Genomic DNA, 19366 nt, shown 5'->3' on the forward strand with positions numbered 1-19366 from the left:
TTTTTATTAATGTAAAGAACTTCAAAACTACAATAATTGATTAGAAACCAAAATTTTAATCTACCCTATGAGAGATATGGACACACAAACCACAATATTTATGGGTGAAAATTTCTTTTCCTGATTATTTATTTTTGTAAAAAGAAAATTTTCTTTTGATTTAGTTATTATCAGAGCTTCCTCACTGTGACCGGCTGACTAGCATAGCTCAATAAGCTTTTGTGGCCAATTATGGTCCAATTGTGATTGCCTCTCTCTTCCCTCTCTCTCGATTATTAACAATTGAGATCTACAAATAATGGGAGTTTGAGGTAGTGTTCCACAAATTTCAGCTACTTCCGTTATTAAATAATATTTGGGTTACATTTATATATATATATATATATATATATATATATATATATACATCCTTTCAGTGACAAATTATTATGTTTACACTTGAGTAATTTAGTTCCCTGCCCATCACACCACCATCACTTTCAAGTAAAATAAATTATTAATCCTTGCATGAGTTCATGTAATGGTCACATTTTTTTTTAAAACACATGGCATAAAAAGGCTTAACCCAACGCCCCCTCCAAATTACTTTCCAAATTAGGGTTGTCAATCAGTTAAGTTAATCAAATTTCACTCAGTGTTAAGCACTCTAGCTGTAGTAAGGGTGAATTTGAAATCAAACCTAAATGAAAATTCTTAGTTTTGGTTGTTCTAGTTATTCTTCTAGCCTAATATCAAGATGATTCAATTTAGTAATATGAGAGAGCCCACTCTTTGTGTGGCCAAGATATAAAAAATAAAAAATTCTCCGATTAATATGAAAGAGAGATGCTTTTTCATTAAGAGCTCCAATTATTGAGAGAGATGCTTTTTCATTAAGAGCTCCAATTATTTTCAGATGCATTAACTATGATGAGATTTTTACAGATCAACTTGATTGAAAAAATTGGGTAGAACAATTCTAAAAGTAGAATTGAATTGTTTGAATTAACCAAGCAAGTTGATCTCATACCTAATTTAGTAGATTAAATTGAGTCAATGTTCTTTATTGTAAAAGATTCTCATGTACATTTGGTGAAGGAAAACTACATTTATTTAAAGTCATTTAGTATCTATGAAGATGATGGAAATTCACATGCGGTGTAAGATCAAGTACACCTCAACACCCTTAAAAACCTGAATTTACATTAACATAATTAATTTTCTTTGCTTTCATGTATTATGTATAAAAAAATATCCATCTAGACTTATTATTCTTTAACATCATTTGCATGTCATTTCACATCAAACTCTTCATCCCTTGTACCTTGTCTTATGGGGACAATCAGACGGGAGCCACATTGTTGATTGGGGCATGTTCTATGTGTAGTGTTGACTCGAACACGTCCTACATGTTTACTGTAAGTAAGGTGAGTATAAATATCCCCATCAATGCAAGGCATAGTACACACTCCTAACTCTAAATTACTAATTGTCTAAGCACTTTGATTTCTTAAAACTGCAATGTGGATGGTATTGCTTCACAATTTAACTTTGGCAATGAAGGTGGCTTTTCGATCAACACGGTTGGCTCACTCTTTCTTTGTTTTTTGAACACAATCAAGTTCGATCTAACTCTCGATTAATGGGAGATCCAACTAGTTGTTCAGATTTTGCCGTAATAATATTCATACATCATGTAAACATAAGATTTAAAGTTATTTGGAATTAACAAGATGAATGGACAAATCCATTAAACTAGGACATTAGCCACATACTAGCATTAGTGTACTACTGCTACTAAGAAGGGAATTTAAGGCATAATTGCTTTGCATCATCTTTGTGTCCCCACATGCTTGTCTTCACTTCAGAGTTGATTTTTCTTCAAAATCTTCTTCATAGATAAAACAATTTGGTCATAATTGGAATGTATTGAGAACTCTTGCCTTCCCTGATTGGGTTGGTTCAAAACAACCATTTGAATGAATAATATATAGGATAAACTTAATCCTTACAAAAACTAATAATAGTTTAATGTTGAAGGTGACTTATATAGTCATCAACCTACGTGTAGTTATTTACCCCAACCAACCAAAAAAAAGAAAGAAAGAAAAAAGGCCTATGTGTAGGTAGATGGTTATTGCATGAGAATGACACAAAACAAACTCACTTCCCTTAGTTGGGTTGGACCTTCCATAAATAAAAAAGATGGAGAATAGTTTTGGAATTAGTTTTAATTTCTGATGTCATGATATGAATAGCTCTTTTTCAAGTCACCATATTTTAGGGTGATCAATCCTACTTTAATTATCCAATTTCAAAGGTGGGATCTATATGTGATTGTGTGGTAGAGACTAGAGAGTATACATAAAAGGTAGCATACAATAATATCCTTGAAAGAAGGTGTGATTCACATTGGTGTGATGATCTCTTTTATGCATGCAAAGGCCAATGAAAACATGCATAAAAGCATTATGGAGAGGTAATATAGTAATTTTGACTAAAAATAGTTGGTGGTAAAATCGTAATATCCTCAATGGTATGGAGAACTTATTCTTTCCTATATATACTTATATAGAAGGAAAATCAAACCTACAGTGGAAGCAAAGTGATGCCAGAAACTAAAATAGCATTAAAATTAACACCAATTGCCCGTTATGAGAAATCAGCTGACATCGAACTTTCTGCTTTGCATGCTCAAATTGAATGGGATTGGTCAGAGTAATCAATTGACACCATTACACATTCCTTGCTTTGCATACTCAAATTAATGTTAGGAAATAATTTTCCATATTTAATTTAATTTATCTATTTTTGTAGATAGGAAATTATCTCCTCCTGCACTTCGTCAGTACTATTTCCAGCCGATACAGTAGATGAGATAATGTTGCATTAAGTCACAATGTTTGTGAGGGGTGATTTCTCTTCTTAATTTCCATTTTACTTCCTCAGTGCTATATCTATATATCCAACTGAGTGTAGCCCAATAGGCCAACTGTGATCGGTTCTCTCGCAGGGTCTATAAATAATGGGAGTCTGAGGCAGTGCTTTTCATTCACTGTTTTCCTTCTCTTTGAGTCATGGCTTGTGTTTCTTCCTCTTTTGTTGCAATTTTCTCAGTGTTTCTGGTTCTGGGGGTGGCCTCTGCTAAGCTATCCCCCAACTATTATGACTCTTCATGTCCCAATGCTCTGTCAACCATCAAGTCTGCTGTGGACGACCTGCTTTTCAAGGAAGCTCAGACGGGTGCTGACTTTCTCCGTCTGCATTTTCACGACTGCTTCGTGAATGCAAGTTTTTTCTTCCCTACATCCATCGATCGATCTTCGTTCTTTATTAACATTTCTTTTCCATTCCTTCTGTTTTACCAGTATATATTTTCATTACAGTGCACTTCAGAGATGTTAACAGCAGTGTATGTTGCATGTTTACGTGTATGTGCTACAGGGTTGTGATGCATCTGTCCTTTTGGACGACACCCCAACCTTCACTGGAGAGAAGACTGCTAAGCCAAACAATAATTCACTTGGAGGGTTTGATGAGATAGACACCATAAAATCCAAAGTCGAGAGCATCTGTCCTGGTGTGGTCTCGTGTGCCGATATTGTCGCCGTTGCTGCTCGCGACTCGGTTGTTGCTGTAAGCATCCCTCATCACCCTAGCTAGCTTATAGTGGTTGTTTCGTATGTATATTCTTTCATATTTATCAAGATTTGTGCATGTCTTGCAGTTGGGTGGGCTTCCATGGACGGTTCAGTTGGGAAGAAGAGATTCGACTACAGTAAGCTTTAGCACAGCAAACACTGACCTCCCTTCCCCAGCATCGAATCTGAGTGACCTCATCTTTAGTTTCTCCAACAAAGGCTTCACTATGGAGGAAATGGTGGCCCTTTCAGGAGCTCACACCATAGGACAAGCTAGGTGTGCAAATTTTAGAGCTCGTATCTACGGAGAGAAAAACATTGATAGATCCTTCGCCTCATCTCTGAAGAGAAGTTGCCCAACTACCGGCGGTGAGGACAATCTCCTCTTGATAAAATAAGCAAAACTACTTTTGACAATGCTTATTACAAGGACCTACTGGGCTTGAAGGGCTTGCTGCATTCTGATCAGCAGCTCTACAATGGTGGGTCTGCAGATTTTCAGGTCATCACCTATAGTGCCAACTCTTCTGCTTTCTTGTTTGATTTTGCGAATGCGATCCTGAAAATGGGAAATCTGGGTACACTAACTGGTACTGATGGGGAGATCAGAAACAATTTGCAGGAAGACAAATAAGTAGTAGTATAAAGTCTTGTTGTCTACCTATAAATAATGCGATTGTAACTGCATGAACTGAAAAAATACATGTAGTTAATATATTATAAGGGTTTATAAAACTGTGTTTGTCTACCAAAAAAAAAAAAAACTGTGTTTATTGCTCCCATAATGAGAATTTGCATCTTCTATTGGCGTATAGATCCAAAAATAGAAGCTCAACTGCTGAAGGCCTCTGGATCAAATTCCAAATTTAAGTATATATTTAATATTAAGGGATTCATTTTTGTTTTCTTGATAAATAAAGAATTCATAACTTTTTTTTTTTTTTTTGGTAAAATAAAGAATTCATAACCAAACCAAGGAAATGAGAGGGAGGGAGAATACAAGAGAGAGGAACAGAGACGAGCCTAGCAAAGTTAGCAAGCACTAAGGAACAACACAGTGAATAAGAAATTTTCTCGGTTAATTTTGGCTCATAAAATGAATCCAAATGTTTTTTTTTCTCTCAAACCAAAAGCAACCAGAACGAAAAACTTGAGATAGCTTCGTAACTTTTTCAACATTCCTGTTCCAGGTTATTCCAAATTTGTAATGTGTTCGTTGGCCAAGGGAAGTATTTTCAAAAGCTGCCCCGTCCATTGTAGAAAGCATAATCGAGAATGAGTTGGTTTTGAAACTTAAGGACAGATTTTAAAATGGAAATACGAGAGGAGGATTGATAGTAGAGAAGGAAAATGGGTTTTGATTGATGAGAACCGGAAGTATTTTCAGGAAAACATTATCAATCTCACCATGTAAATTTTTTTTGGGGAAAGAATACCATCAAGTATTTGTTGGCGCAGCAGGGTGATGGTGTAACCACTCACAAAAACTTATATATAATTCTCACAAGAAGGAGGTGTAAATACACTACAACAAAGAAACACTCTTCTACCTTAAAAAAAAGGAAGTCTTACAAAAACCGTGCTACAGCACTTTTTCTCTCTCTTCACTATTAACTCTCTCTCAATCTCTTTTTTGCTCAGTATGTTAAAGGTGTTTCAACAGCTTTCTTCTCTTACTCTCCTTCTCTTTCTTTCCACTGACTCTCTTGCTTCCTTCTTCTAATTGCACACACGCATACTTTCACAATAGCAGTTCCATTCTATTTATAAGATTCTTAACCGACTCTAAGTAAACCGGCTATAAGCTGTGTTTGAATTGAACCGACTCTAGCTTCTGCCGCCTCTGATTTTTCCTCAAGGTTCTGCAAGTTTTTGGTTCTTTCTTGAGTTTGCCGACCTGCCAAGTCGGTGTTTGACTTCAACACTCCCCCTCAAACTCGACTTGTCATGCCGAGTTGTGTTTTTAATCTCTTGAATACTTCAGTCTTGAGTGGCTTTGTAAAAATGTCTGCAATTTGATTTTCAGTTTGACAGTATACCAGCTTCACATTGTTGTCTTTCACATGCTGTTGTATAAAGTGGTACTTCGTATCAATGTGCTTAGTTTTGCTGTGGGCCACTGGATTCTTCGCGAGAGAGAGCGCTGACTTATTGTCAATGTATATGGTTGTAGAATCCTTTTGTAGATGATGCATCTCTTGCATAAGATTCCTCAACCATATTGCTTGGCACGTACATAATGCTGCTGCAATATATTCTGCTTCACATGATGAAAGTGCCACAGTTGATTGCTTCTTTGATGACCATGAAATTGCCGCAGATCCAATAAGAAATACATACCTTGAAGTACTTTTTCTTGTATCTAGGTCTCCCCCATAATCACTTGCGGTGTAGCCAACTAGTCTAATGTATGAGATGGATGAGATTGAATGGATAGAGTTTTTCTTTTACTTAAATTATTGTTATGAAAATATATGGATGATATTGAATTAAATTTCTCCTTTTATTTTATATTACAAACTAGGGTTGTGGGATCACCCATTGCCCTGGTAACCTTATGTGATTGCTTTGACTGTGATTGGAGAATGGGGAATGCCCTTTTGGCGTTTCTGTCATTGGACACCAGTGGATGTGGTATGGGATGCATTCCTATGGTGCCTTAGGCGTTTTCCCTGATTATTGGTTGACATACCTAGGACATATCTAGAAATGTTTGGTTAGGTGAACTCATGAGTACTACTACCCTTTCGGCAGGGGTATTGAAGCCGGTTAACCCGTGATGTTAGTGACTGGGTCTTGTGTGCCAAACAGGCCCTCTATCATCATAGAGGGGTAGGGTTGCATATAATAGATAAGGGCTCATGGGCGCTCAAGACCGGTAACCAATCCGTGAGAGGACATGGAGAGCATCCGATCCATTATATATGGATGACCATTGGGATAAGGAATGGGATCCAATAGATGCGTCTCGTTGAGGATTCCATTCATAGGTGGAAAAAGATACTGAACTGAGGTTGTTGGTGCCACAGGATGTTATCCGGACCATATGTAGTACAAGACCGTATGACTTTGCATTAGGCTTAGGATTATCCTTGACACGTGTCAGATCTTATACCAATAGTGATGTGAGAGAGTGGTGACCTAATCCCCAACCATGGCTTGGCAGGACCTTACCTAACAACCACGGAGAACCCAACAGACGTGCTTGAGTGCCGTGAGGGAAGAGTGCTGAGACCACCCAAAGAAAACTGGTGTATGACTTAATGTGTGTCTACCATAGAGACTTCATGATAAAGTTAGGAGCATATTATGATAATCATTCATATATCATATCATTGTCATTAATTACATTATCGATAATCATGTTATATGTGTGGTGTGGAATCTTGTGAATGAATGCATGATATGATGTTGAGTTGACCTCACTGGGTTCTGTTGAATTCATTCCTTTGATATGTCATTTTCTATTAGAATATACTGCAGGTTATGTGGATTTCTTCCAAATGGAGGATTCGTTGCCGACATATCTTCTTGAAGGAATGACCGAAGAAGAAGTGGACTCGCATGGAGCTTCATGCTAGTGTTAAGACTATTATTAGAGTTGGTTTCCATTAGGGAATTAGTTTGGTTTACTTTCCGCTGTGAATACAACTATCATATTTTCTTTTCAAAACTCTGATGTTATACCTTTTGATTTGAAGTAATGGATGATTGTAACCATTATTTCGGTTTTGATAATTTTATATTTGAAACTTGATTTATTCTTGTCCGTTTGATTTTTCTATATCATATATTGTGTGGAATTGTCATTGAACTTAGATCTTGCGGTATATCACCCCCACTGGTATTCGGGTATTGCTCGGAATCGGCTGGGTGGGGTGTGACATAAAAAGCTTATTAAAATGCAAGTAGACTTTACCCACAACAGTTTTAGAGAACCTCAGAGATCACCTAAATATATAGTTGTAAAAATATATAGAAGACATGAGTCAAATCAGAGCAAAGACCAACTTCACAGAGATACTGTGACCTAGCCGGTTGCTTGGGGCGGTTGGTTGGGCAATTAACCACCATAAGCGACGGCCCCTGTTCCAGACTACTTCTAAGTCTGAATTTTCAACTTTGATCTCCCACTTTCAATCCGATTTTGGGGTGATCTAAATTTGAATTTCATCCTTCAGTAGCCTACAACAGAAGCATGAAACAGAACTCAAGAATTCTAAATATTCATTATTTAAATCATCTCCTTCAATTAGATTTATCCTTTATTCTAATCCAGGTTCTGTTTTCGGACATGATCTAACCAAAATCACAGATGGGGAATAGAATCATCACATAAAAACTCAAAACCAAACTAGGAAGGATGAATCTACATTGTCCAAAGAGATGAGGAAAGGATATAGAGAGTGTAAGATCAACCTACCTTTGATTGATGCGCTAAACAGATGAAGGATTGAATCTTCTTCGCAAACCACGCTTCTCTCACCTTCCAGCATGTGTTCTCTGCCTCCTAACCGTCCACAGCAGCAATCCTGAATAGAATGATGAGTAAAAAGGTCGGGGTTTGCTATATATATGAGACTGGGGGCAAATTAGGGTTAAAACCTCGCAAGCAACCTGGCAGTTGCTCGGGGCGGTTGATTGGCCAATCAATTGCCTTAAGCAACCACCCCCTAGTACTTTTCACTACTTGGGTGCTTTGCTCAAGGGGTTGATCCCCAACTCACATCTAACCCTATACAACATGTGGGAGAGTTCTTACCTTGATTCCAGACATCTTCAAACATCTCTTGACTCCGAGTAGTGATCCACTTTCGCAGTATGGCAAGTTCTTCAGCAGAATCCATACCATGGACTCAGGATATGGATAATGTACTTCAATCCGAATACTCCACAACCTATTCCGGATAGACCTTCGGGTTTCGGACCTGCAATACGGATCCTGGGTTAGATTTATGAGGGTTGTTACACAGGTTCTTCATCAATAGAATCCAGATCCATGGACTCAGGGTATGGATCATGGACTTGAATCTAGATACTCCACAACTTATTCTGGTTGGACCATCAAGTACTCAGACCTGCAATACGACTCCAGGGTTAGAATTACGGGTGTTGTTACAGATATTGTTCCCATGCAAGGATCGAGTTGAGTAAAACTACATACTATGTCACACCCCACCCGCCGGTCTCTGTTATGCCCAACAACCTGTGGGTGCGATTCGTCACAAGATCCACGGTTTTACCCATCAATAATAATAAATGCAAGAAATAGATAATCAAGAGCAAGAGAGAGTTCAAATAATTAATCAAAAAGGATTACAGGAGTCCAAATACTCCAATGAATGAATCAAAGAAAGAATCAAATCAAAGTAATCAAGTTTAAGAATTAATGAGTTTTGCGGAAGAAATAAAATAACTAAATTATTCTTTCCAGTAGACTTTTCTAAAGTTAAAGTCTTCCCCTCTAAAACAACCAGATAGGGAGTTCTCCAATTCTTCTCCAGGGACTTCTCAAAATGTTTGAAGATCTGCCTTCTTCGGCCATCAATGGGTGCTATAAGAGCTAGCACTCTAAGCATCCGCAGGAGGCTTCATGGACCACATCTCCGTCTCCCATTGACAGTGCCACATCCTCTTCATATATGAAGTTGGACCCATGTAGAAATTCTCCAGTTTCTGACGACGTGCTACCATCTGTACAGTTTAGTATAACATACAAGGAAAGGAATGAGTTTTGACAAACTCAGTAAGGATAACATCGACATATCCAGCACTGCATATATGAAATGAATAATATGCAATAATATGAATGCTACTAATTAAGATCTAACTATGCAAGTCTCTAGACAGTTGACGTGCTTTAAGATATAACACTAGCCCTCCTCTGGGTAGGTCTAGTCACTCTGATCCCTTATGGACTGGTTACCTATGTTGGGATCTCGGGAAAAGGGGTTAAGTCCTCATTAGTCAACCATGGCTGGGATTTAGGTCAACACTCTCTTACCACAACCATTGGCATGAGTACTGGCGCATGTCGGGGTTTCTAATCCAATGCAAGGTCATATAGTAATATACTACATGAAGTCCAGATACTTCCCTTATGGCACCAACCAACTCGGTTCCATATCCTTCTCTACCTAGGAATGAGAACCCTCACAGACTACCTACCGCTGTTGGACTCTATTTCCTAACCCTATGGTCATCCACATATTGTTGGGGCGGATGCTCTCATGACCCCTCACGACTCCCTGGCTGCTCCTTGGATGTCCATGAGCCCAAACCCTAACATATGCAACCCTACCATTGTATGATTAACAGTGGACCATTAAGTCTCTGCACGAACTGGTTATCGTTGTAGGATGAAATAGAGTCACATCACCATTATCATGAGTCACCCGGTTTCAATTCCCTTACTGAAAGGGTAGTATCATGTAAGGGTTTCTAGCCATGCATTTTAGACTTCCTAGGTATGTCATCCAACAGTCATGATAGTGCTGGAGGCATCAATGAGCATGTGTCCCATACCACAACCCTCTAATATCTCAAGCAATGGATACCCAATTGGATACCTTTTCATCACAACTACATCACACCATCCAACATCATATCATAACCATTCATTCAATATCATGAAGTGATACAATATATAGAAACATCATATACAGTAGGTATTCAACAGTAATATAAGGACTTTCACAACTACAACAAGTTATATGATCAATAGAAAATGTAAGAAATAACTAAATCATCATATAGCATGTCATTGCATATAAATCAGAAAGTGTGTCCTTACCTGTAAATATGTAAAAGCTTACTAGAATGCAATCAAACCTCAATCACAAGACTTCCAGTAAACTCAAAGAACACCTAAACATAGAGTTACAAGAATACATTAAAGACATGAGTCAAATCAGAGCAAAGACAAAACTCATAGAGCTACTGTGACCTAGCCGGTCGCTATAAGTGACCGCCCCAGTTACAAACAATTCTCAAGATTCAAAATTCTGACTTTCAACCATCCAATTTCAATCCGATTTCGGGATGATTTTAGTCTGAATTTCATTCTTAATAAGTTTATAACAAATGTGCAAATCAACAACATAAAATTATAAAGATTTATAACTCAATTAATCTCCCTTGATTAGATCCATCCTTTATTTGAATGCAGGGATTCGTTTTCGGACAGGTGCTTCTTAAAATCATGGATAAAGAATAGAACCAACACAATTAGGTTACCACCAACATAAAGGAGATGGATCTAAACCATACTAAAAGCTGAGGGAAGAGAATGGAGTGAATGGAGATCACTTACCTCTTCAAGATTCGGAAAATAGATGGGGGGAATGGATCCACTTCGCAATCCAAGCTTCTCTCACCTTCCAGCACGTGTCTTCTGCCTCCTAATCATCCACAGCAACAATCCCGAATATAATAATGAGTTAAAAGGTCAGGGTTTGCTATTTATGGAGGATAGAGGGCAAATTAGGGCAAAATCCCGCAAGCAGACCATGGTGGTCGATTGGGGCGATTGATTGGCCAATCAAACGTCTTAAGCAACCGGCCCCTAGTACTTTTCAGTACTTGGGTGCTTTGCTCAAGGGGTTGATCCCCAACTCAAACCGAACCCTAAACAACATGTGGGGGAGGTCTTACCTCAATCTGGACATCTTTAAACACCTCTTGACACTGACTGGAAATCCACTTTCCCAGTAAAGTAGGTTCTTCATCTAGAGAATCCAGATCCATGGACTCAGGATATGGATCATGGACTTCTATCTGGATACTCCACAACTTATTCCAGCTTGACCTTCGGGTTATCGGACCTGCAATACGGATTCCGGGTTAGAAATACGGGGGTTGTTACATACTATCTTCAAAAACACCTTCAATTATCTAGTCGATCAAAACTGAGAATTAATTAAGATTGGCTATTGATTATACTAACAAAAGCACGAATGAAAACACAAATCAATTCACTTAACAAAAATACTAGAGTTTTGATTTCACCAAACATGTCATAAATTATCAACCCCCCCCCCCTTCATACAATCAATTCACTTTCTATTCTTGTCGATAGGATTCTTAAATTAGATCACCCCACCTATAATGCTTGAGGGTCCCTAACACACCAAATCCCTTCTACCTTTAATGCACAGAAGATCAATTCAAAGAAAATTGCATGAAACATAGAATCCCTAAACAATGTCGAACAAACCATTTAACCTATTATGCATTAGATGTAACTTATCATTCTTAAACCCTAGTTCTAGGATGCATTCTCCACTGTTACATGTATGAAGACATACCATTAAATTCATAAATGTTGATCAAAAATTCAAACATTAAAAACAAAAATGAAGAAAGCAAATAGTAGAGGATTGTATTGCATGAAAGAGAGAAATTAAAAATTAATTTACGTAAGGGTCCATCTAGAGTCTAGCAATGGAGTTTAAAACATCACGAGAGAAGAAGAAGAAGAAGTTAAGGGAAACATCACTCAAGAGGAGGAAAAACTCCAGCTTGAGTAGCAGCTAGCCTGATACTCCTCTAATGCTAGTTTAATCGTCTCCATAGCTCCTCCTCTATCAAATTCGTTCCCACCCTTCTAGAAATGTCCCTTATGGCTGGAGTTTGCTCCCCTTCATAGAGTGGTTTCCTATATTACATTGGATATGATTCCTGACACAATTTGAAACAAACTATGATCAGTTCCTAAGCTGGCTCAGCTAAGAAATTTTCTTGTCTAGGTAGTATAAATTGCATTGATTTAGAGATCTCAAATGCAAAATCCCACTGTTGGAATTAAAGATCAAGAGTCATGAAGCTTCTATCCAAAAATCAACTCAATTGGACACTGGATGTGTGAAATCCAGCCCTAACCTTAACTCGAAAACCCTGTTGTTTATAGGTCCAAAGAGCCGAAGTGAAGGAAGAAGGCAACTATGGGCCATCTCAGCGGAAGACATGGTGTTTGACCTAGAACCCATGGAGATTGATAATGGTGCTCCATACTTGGAAACCGTGGCACTATTTGAGAAGAAACTACACCTTGATGAAGGAGAGCTTGGTTGATTGACCTAAAGCCTGGTTGGACATGGTTTGAAGGCATTCCTCTATGCTAGGTGAGTCATTTGTTGAGTCGGGAGAAGCCCACTTGAATTTGAAGAGGATTGGGCCTTGATTTCCCTGTCTGGGCCTTGCCAACAAGCTTGGTTGACTGCCCGGTGAACTGGCTAGTCAACTAGCCAGGCTACCCAGTTGCTTATAGAATTATAGAGGATCTTCTATTTAGGGTTTTTGAAGCTCTATTTAATAGGACTTCGTGTTTCTTAGCCTCTTTTGTTTCTCAAACCTCTAGAGAACGTGGGAAGCCTCTCCTTGGTGTTGTTGAAGGACCCTTGCAAGATCTCAAGTTCTTCATCTCTTGTTCATCTTCAAGGTTAGTAATCTCTTAACTTTCTTTTGATTTACTCTTGTATTGATCTAATCCTATTGTTGTGATTATGAAGATGGTATTGCAACCTTGCAAACACCTCTTCTACAATCTCTAAGTTGAGAATGAATCTCCATTCATTCCAATGATGCTATGATCTTCATATTTGATTTTTAGAAGAGATCAAAGTATTCTTCATGAAAGCATGATTTAATCTTATTGTTTTGAATTCTCTAGCATGATAGATCCATTCTCATGTTAATGGTCATCTGTGATCTATTGCTGATATTCAACTGGAGTGAATCCTTGTCCTCTCTAGTTTCTCTTTTGAATTCATAGTTTGTTTTCTTTGAAAACTATGTTTTTGATCAAATTAGTAAGTATTTTTTTTGGTCATTGTTGGTGTCTAATCAATGCTAGATAGTTTTAGATTACTATTCCCAATGTTCCTTTGAAATTTCGAAGTGTTTTGAATCCTGGAAGATGAGTTTCGGATCAAAATTCTCAATTTTGCTACGAACACCGTTCACTTGGTCGACTGCCTGGTCGCCTAGACCAAGTGCTAAGCCAGAATAGATTTGGTTTTCTTCGTCCGATTTGATCTGTTTGACCTCCAATCTTCTAAGGCGTTTTCCTAATGATGTATTTATGCTTGTCTAGGGTTTATTTGCTAACTTTGGACTTGACCTCTTGTTCCTCCGGATTTTCTTCAAATCTAATTAAGGTAAGGACAGTTGTTTCCATATTAACATAGATTGTGTGAATCTTAGTTTCTAATTTGGGATTTTCATAGATTCTCTGCTGTTCTTCTATTTTCTTGTTATGATATTTACTACTATAATTACTTCAAGTACAGTAGTACCTTGTTCATATATTCTTCTTATTACTTTGATCATGTACGGACATTATTCTTGTAATTTACATATTCAACTGATCGTGTTTACATGTTTATCTTTCTATATGTTGGAATATCAGTTGTGTATGCTATGATTGAATTGGGAATGTGATTGATTAGGTATGATTTGGGAATGGGGAATGTCCTTTTGACGTTTCTGTCCTTGGACATCAGTGGAAGTGGTATGGGACATTTCCTATGGTGCCCTTTGACTCTTTCCCGGATTATTGTTTGTCATACTTAGGGCTTCTCTAGTGGTGTTTGGCTAGGATGTCCCTGTTATATCAGACTTGATTCGGAAGGGTATTGAGACCGAGTAATCTGTGGTAGCAATATGGGTTTGTGGGCGCTTAAGATCGGTAACCAACCCATGAGAGGACATGGATCACATTGTGGGGGCCATTCATTGGTAGGGTCACAAGTAGTAGACTTGGGCTTATGAGCGCTCAAGACCGGTGTGCAATCCGTAAGAGGATATAAGAGCTTCCCGTTTATTATTTGTGGATGACCAATAGGGTTGATGAGTCCGTAGTCTGAGTTGGTTGTAGCCATAGGATACGTTTACTCTAGTGAGAAGGATATCAGAAAGGATCCCGAGAGGGGAGGAATGGAAGTATCTGACTCTGACTTGATATAACCAAGTAAATGATTTGCATTTGGCTAGGTTTTACCTTGACATGCGCCAATACAAAAAAAAAAAAAAAAAAAAACGACACCCAAAAACCAACACCCAAACCAACCCCACCCACCACCCACCCCCAAACCCCCCCCCCCCCACAAAACCCCCCAACCCGAGGAGGAGAGAGAAAAGACACCCCCACCAAAACACAACACCAAAAAACAAAACACATAACCCACCAAACCCCCCCAAACAAAAAAATTAATCTTTCACTCCCTCCCACCCCCCCCCCCCCCCCCCCCCCTGGTTCCCCCCCCGACAACCCGTGGGAGTGATCCGTCACAGGATCCACGGTTTTTGTCCATCAATAATAATAAATACAAGTAAAAACAATCACGAGCAAGAATAAGTTCAATAACTAAATAAAAGGATTACAGGAGTCCAAATACTCCAATAAAATAATCGAGGAAAGAAATAAATGATCAAAAAGAATATGAGTTCAGCAGAAGCAATAAAAATAATTAAACGATTTTCTTTCCAGTTTCTTTCTCTAAAGCTAGATAATGCTTCTCATGTATTTCAAGAAAAGGGGTCCTCCAGTTCTTCTCCATACGATAGGCAAACTGCCTAGCAACCTGTCTCCTCCACCCATCAATGGGTGCTATGAGCGCATTCATGCACTTGGAGGAGCTCCCCCATAGGCTATCTCCATTTCCCATTGCCGGTGCCACATCTTCTTCATACGAGAAGGCTCCTTCATGGGAAACCAATCCATCTTTCGGCGTATATCCTCCATTTGTACAGGCTAATATAACATAGACAAATAAAGGAATGAGTTCTGACGAACTTAATAAGAACAACAATAATTCTCATCCATATGTCAAACCATCATAAATGCATATATGATATGTATGATTGCAAAGTATGAACATCACTAAGATCTAACTGTGCAAGTCTCTAATAGTTGACATGCTTTAAGATATACACCAGTCCTCCTCTGGGTAGGTCTAATCACTTTGATCTGGCAAGGACTGTTACCTCTGTAGGGATCCTGGGTAAAATGGAAAGTCCACACCTGGCTCTCAAACCATGGCTGGGGTTAAGTCAACACTCTCTCACCACGACCATTGGCATGAGTACTGGCGCATGTCAGGGTTTCTAATCCAATGCAAGTCATAATGGTAACATACTACATAAAGTCCAGATACATCTCCTATGGCACCAACCAACTCAGTCCAATATCCTTCGCAACCTAGGAATGAGAATCCTCACGGACTGGTTACCGCTATTGAACTCCATTCCATTACCCTATGGTCATCCACATATTGTTGGGGCGGAATGCTCTCATGACTCCTCACGACACCCGGTCCGCTCCTTGGACGTCCATGAGCCCAACCCTAACATATGCAACCCTACCATTGTATGACCAACAGTGAACCATTGAGTCTCCGCACGGACTGGTTACCGCTACAGGATGAAATAGAGTCACATCACCGTTGTCATGGGTCATCCAGCTTCAATTCCCCTACCGAAAGGGTAGTAGTATGTGGGGTACCTAGCCATGCAACTCTAGACTCTACCTAGGTATGTCATCCAGTAGTTATGATAGTGCTGGAGACATCAACGAGCATGTGTCCCATATCACAACCCTCTGATATCTCAAGCTAAGATATCCCAATAGAATACCCTTTCCATTAGAACCACAATACATCAACCATCATCATACTACACTCATAATTGACAAAGTATATGTAAAGACAGTACAAACAGCAAGCATACACTAAGATCAACAAGATATTCATGGTTACAGCAATATATAAGATGAAAGAACAGTATTGAAAGACACTGGACTAGCATGTTCAAGTCATTACATAAAGATAAGATTGTATGTCTTTACTTGTAAATAAGTAGAATTCCTCTGGATTGCAAACCAGAAACAATTATAAGACTTTTACTTGAAAGAGAGGACACCTATAAACAGGGTTACAATAATATGCAAGTCGAATGAATCAAATCGGAGAAAGTCCAAAAGTTGCAAGCTCACTGGAAACCAGTTGGTCGCTTGGGCCGGTCACTTAGGCTGAGCGACTGCCACTAGTGACCGCCCCAAAAATAGTGAGTTTCAATTCAAAACTCAGGCTTCTGATCATCCGTTTTCAATCCGATTTTTGGATGATCATAGTCCGAATTTCAAATCTAACACTCCCACAACCAAGGGTGACACGAAACCTAAAAATTGACATCAATTTGGTTATCCAGAATCCTTCCCTTGATTAGATCAGTCCTTTTCATGAAAGCAGGGTTTCATTTTCGGACCTGATCTCATCAAGATCATTAAAAAGGTAGGTACTATAATAGAAGGATCATGAACAACCAAAGAGGAAAACTAATCTACTTTAATCATAGTTAAGAGTAGAGTATGAGTGAATAGGGAATCACTTACCTCAACCAGATCAGCTGGAAAAGACAGTAGAAGCTTCTAGAACACTAACATCACTTCAAATCACCTTCCAGCACGTCTCCACAGCCACCTAACCACCAAAAACAACAATCCCGAATATATTATTCGTAAAATAGATGAGAGTTGCTATTTATAGAAGTTTGGGGGAAAAATAGGGCAAAACCCGCAACCAGGGACCAGGCGGTTGCTTGGTCCAATCAACCACCACTAGCAACCGCCCCCTAGTATATTGCTATGCAAGGGTGCTTTGCTCAGGTGGTTGAAGTCTAAGTACAACCTTAACCCTAATGAACACATGGGGGTGGTCTTACCTTCAATCTGGACATCTCCAAACATCACTTACCTTCTAGAAGTCCAACTACCAAGCAGGGCAGGCTCTTCGACAAGAGAATCAAGATCCATGGGTTCAGGGTATGGATCATGGACTTCTATCCAGACACTCCACAAATTTACCTGGCTAGACCTTCAGGTTCTCGGACCTGCTGTGAAACCCAGCCCTAACCTTGACCCAAAAAAACCCTGCTGTTTGTAGGACCGACAACTCGAAGTAAAGCAAGAAGTCAGCTTTGGGCCATCCCAGTGGACGACTTGGTGTCTGGATTTGAATCTATGAGTGTTGATGACAATGTTCTATTTATGAAAACTGAATCTTGATGAAGATCGGATTAGTTGATGGACTTGGAGTGTTCTCTATCATGGTTTGAAGGCATTTCTACCTATTAGGTAAGTCACTTGGTGTGTGTGCAAAACCCCTTTAAGTTTGGATTTGATCTGAGCCTTCAATTCCTTGTTTTGAACTTGCTGAACTAATTGGTCGACTCATTGGTCGACTGGACCAGTCGACCAATCCAATCGACCAATGGGTTCTGTCTTTGGTAATTAGGTCTTGCTTGCTCTATTTAAGTCCAATCTCGAGTCTACTTCGTATTTTTTGCCTTCAAACTCTTTGGAACGAACCAAAGACCTCTGCAAGTCATCTCCCTTGCGCTCTTGGTGTTTATCTTGACGGATCTTCGTCAAAACTTGTGTTCTTATACAAAAGGGTATGTTTACACTCTCTTCTTCTTCTTCATCCTTGTTTTCTTTCCTTTTTGAGTTAAGACAGTAGAGGAGATGCTGCATTCTCTGTTGCAAACATCTCGAACTTATCTCTCATGATCTTCCTAAGGATTAATGGCTAAAGCAATGTCCGTAATCATGATCATTGCAAGCTTTTGAAGGAATCATGATCTAAATCATGATCTTGTCTTCGTTTGTCTTTGATTTAAATTATGATCTTCTTAGATCTATTTTACTGATTATATTAGTAGTCAATCGCTGTGTTTTCCTTACATGATCCATGATCTATCAATCTCTAGTTGTTTCTCCTCTATCATACCATGCTTTCTTCAAGTATCATGACTGATACATCTATGGTAAGTTTTGTTTCCTTATTTAGATTCAGGTTCTTAGATCTATTTCTTGAAGATCTATGTATGCCTTCTATGATATCTTTATCAAAATCAAAGATTCATTCTCCTATTGTTCGTGTCTATGATTTGTATTTTTAATTCTTCAAGAACCATGATTAATCTAATTATGGTAACTTTTATTTCCTAATTTGTAACTCTAAAACTTGATTCGATTGATGTTTTGAAGTCCTCTTTATGTTAGGATACTACCAATGTAGTTTACCCCTTGTTTAGTACCCTTTTGAACCACCAAATTCGGTTCTTTATTCTTAAAACTCTGATTTTGTAGGCCACTGTCTCTGTTGGTTGACTAATTGGTCGACTGAGACAGTAGACCAATCCAATCGACCAATGAGTACAGCAACTCCAGATTTGGTCTGTTTTGGATGTTTTGATATCTTTTCTTTTAGGGATCTTTCCTAATATGTTGTATACACTTGTCTAGGACCTTCTTCTCAAGTTTGTCAAGGTCTTACTTGAATTCTTAAGATTCCTTTGCAAGTTATAAAAGGTAAGGATGGTTACTTCCTTAACAACATAAATTGTATATCTTAGTTTCTATATTTTAATCTTGTTAGTTTAATTCCTTAATTAGATTCTTTCAATGTTATACTACTGTTGTATTGTCTTGATATCAGTAGCATTACTTGTTTATATTAAATAGACTGATGTATGATTTACTTACCAGTTTTATACAAGTTGAATGTTATTGTTGATTTCTTTCCATATATGAAGTTACTATATATGTGAGGTTATGGATTGATGCTTGTGTATGCTTAAGTATGGTTTGGAAAGGGGAGGTGTCCTCTTGACACTTCTGTCCTAGGACTACTACGGGAATATTATGGGATGTTTCCGGAGATGCCCTTTGGACACCTTCCTAAACT

At 38.5% G+C, this 19366-nt stretch overlaps 1 pseudogene; it reads left to right on the forward strand.

Annotated features, from left to right (window-relative positions):
- The first annotated feature begins 3056 nt into the window (after nucleotides 1-3056).
- LOC149015657 (cationic peroxidase 1-like) lies at nucleotides 3057-4254 on the forward strand (annotated as a pseudogene).
- Nucleotides 4255-19366: the final 15112 nt, after the last annotated feature.

This window comes from Hakea prostrata, chromosome 5 (genome assembly GCF_041222555.1).
Source record: "Hakea prostrata isolate BN-2017 chromosome 5, UWA_Hpros_2, whole genome shotgun sequence".
NCBI lineage: Eukaryota > Viridiplantae > Streptophyta > Magnoliopsida > Proteales > Proteaceae > Hakea > Hakea prostrata.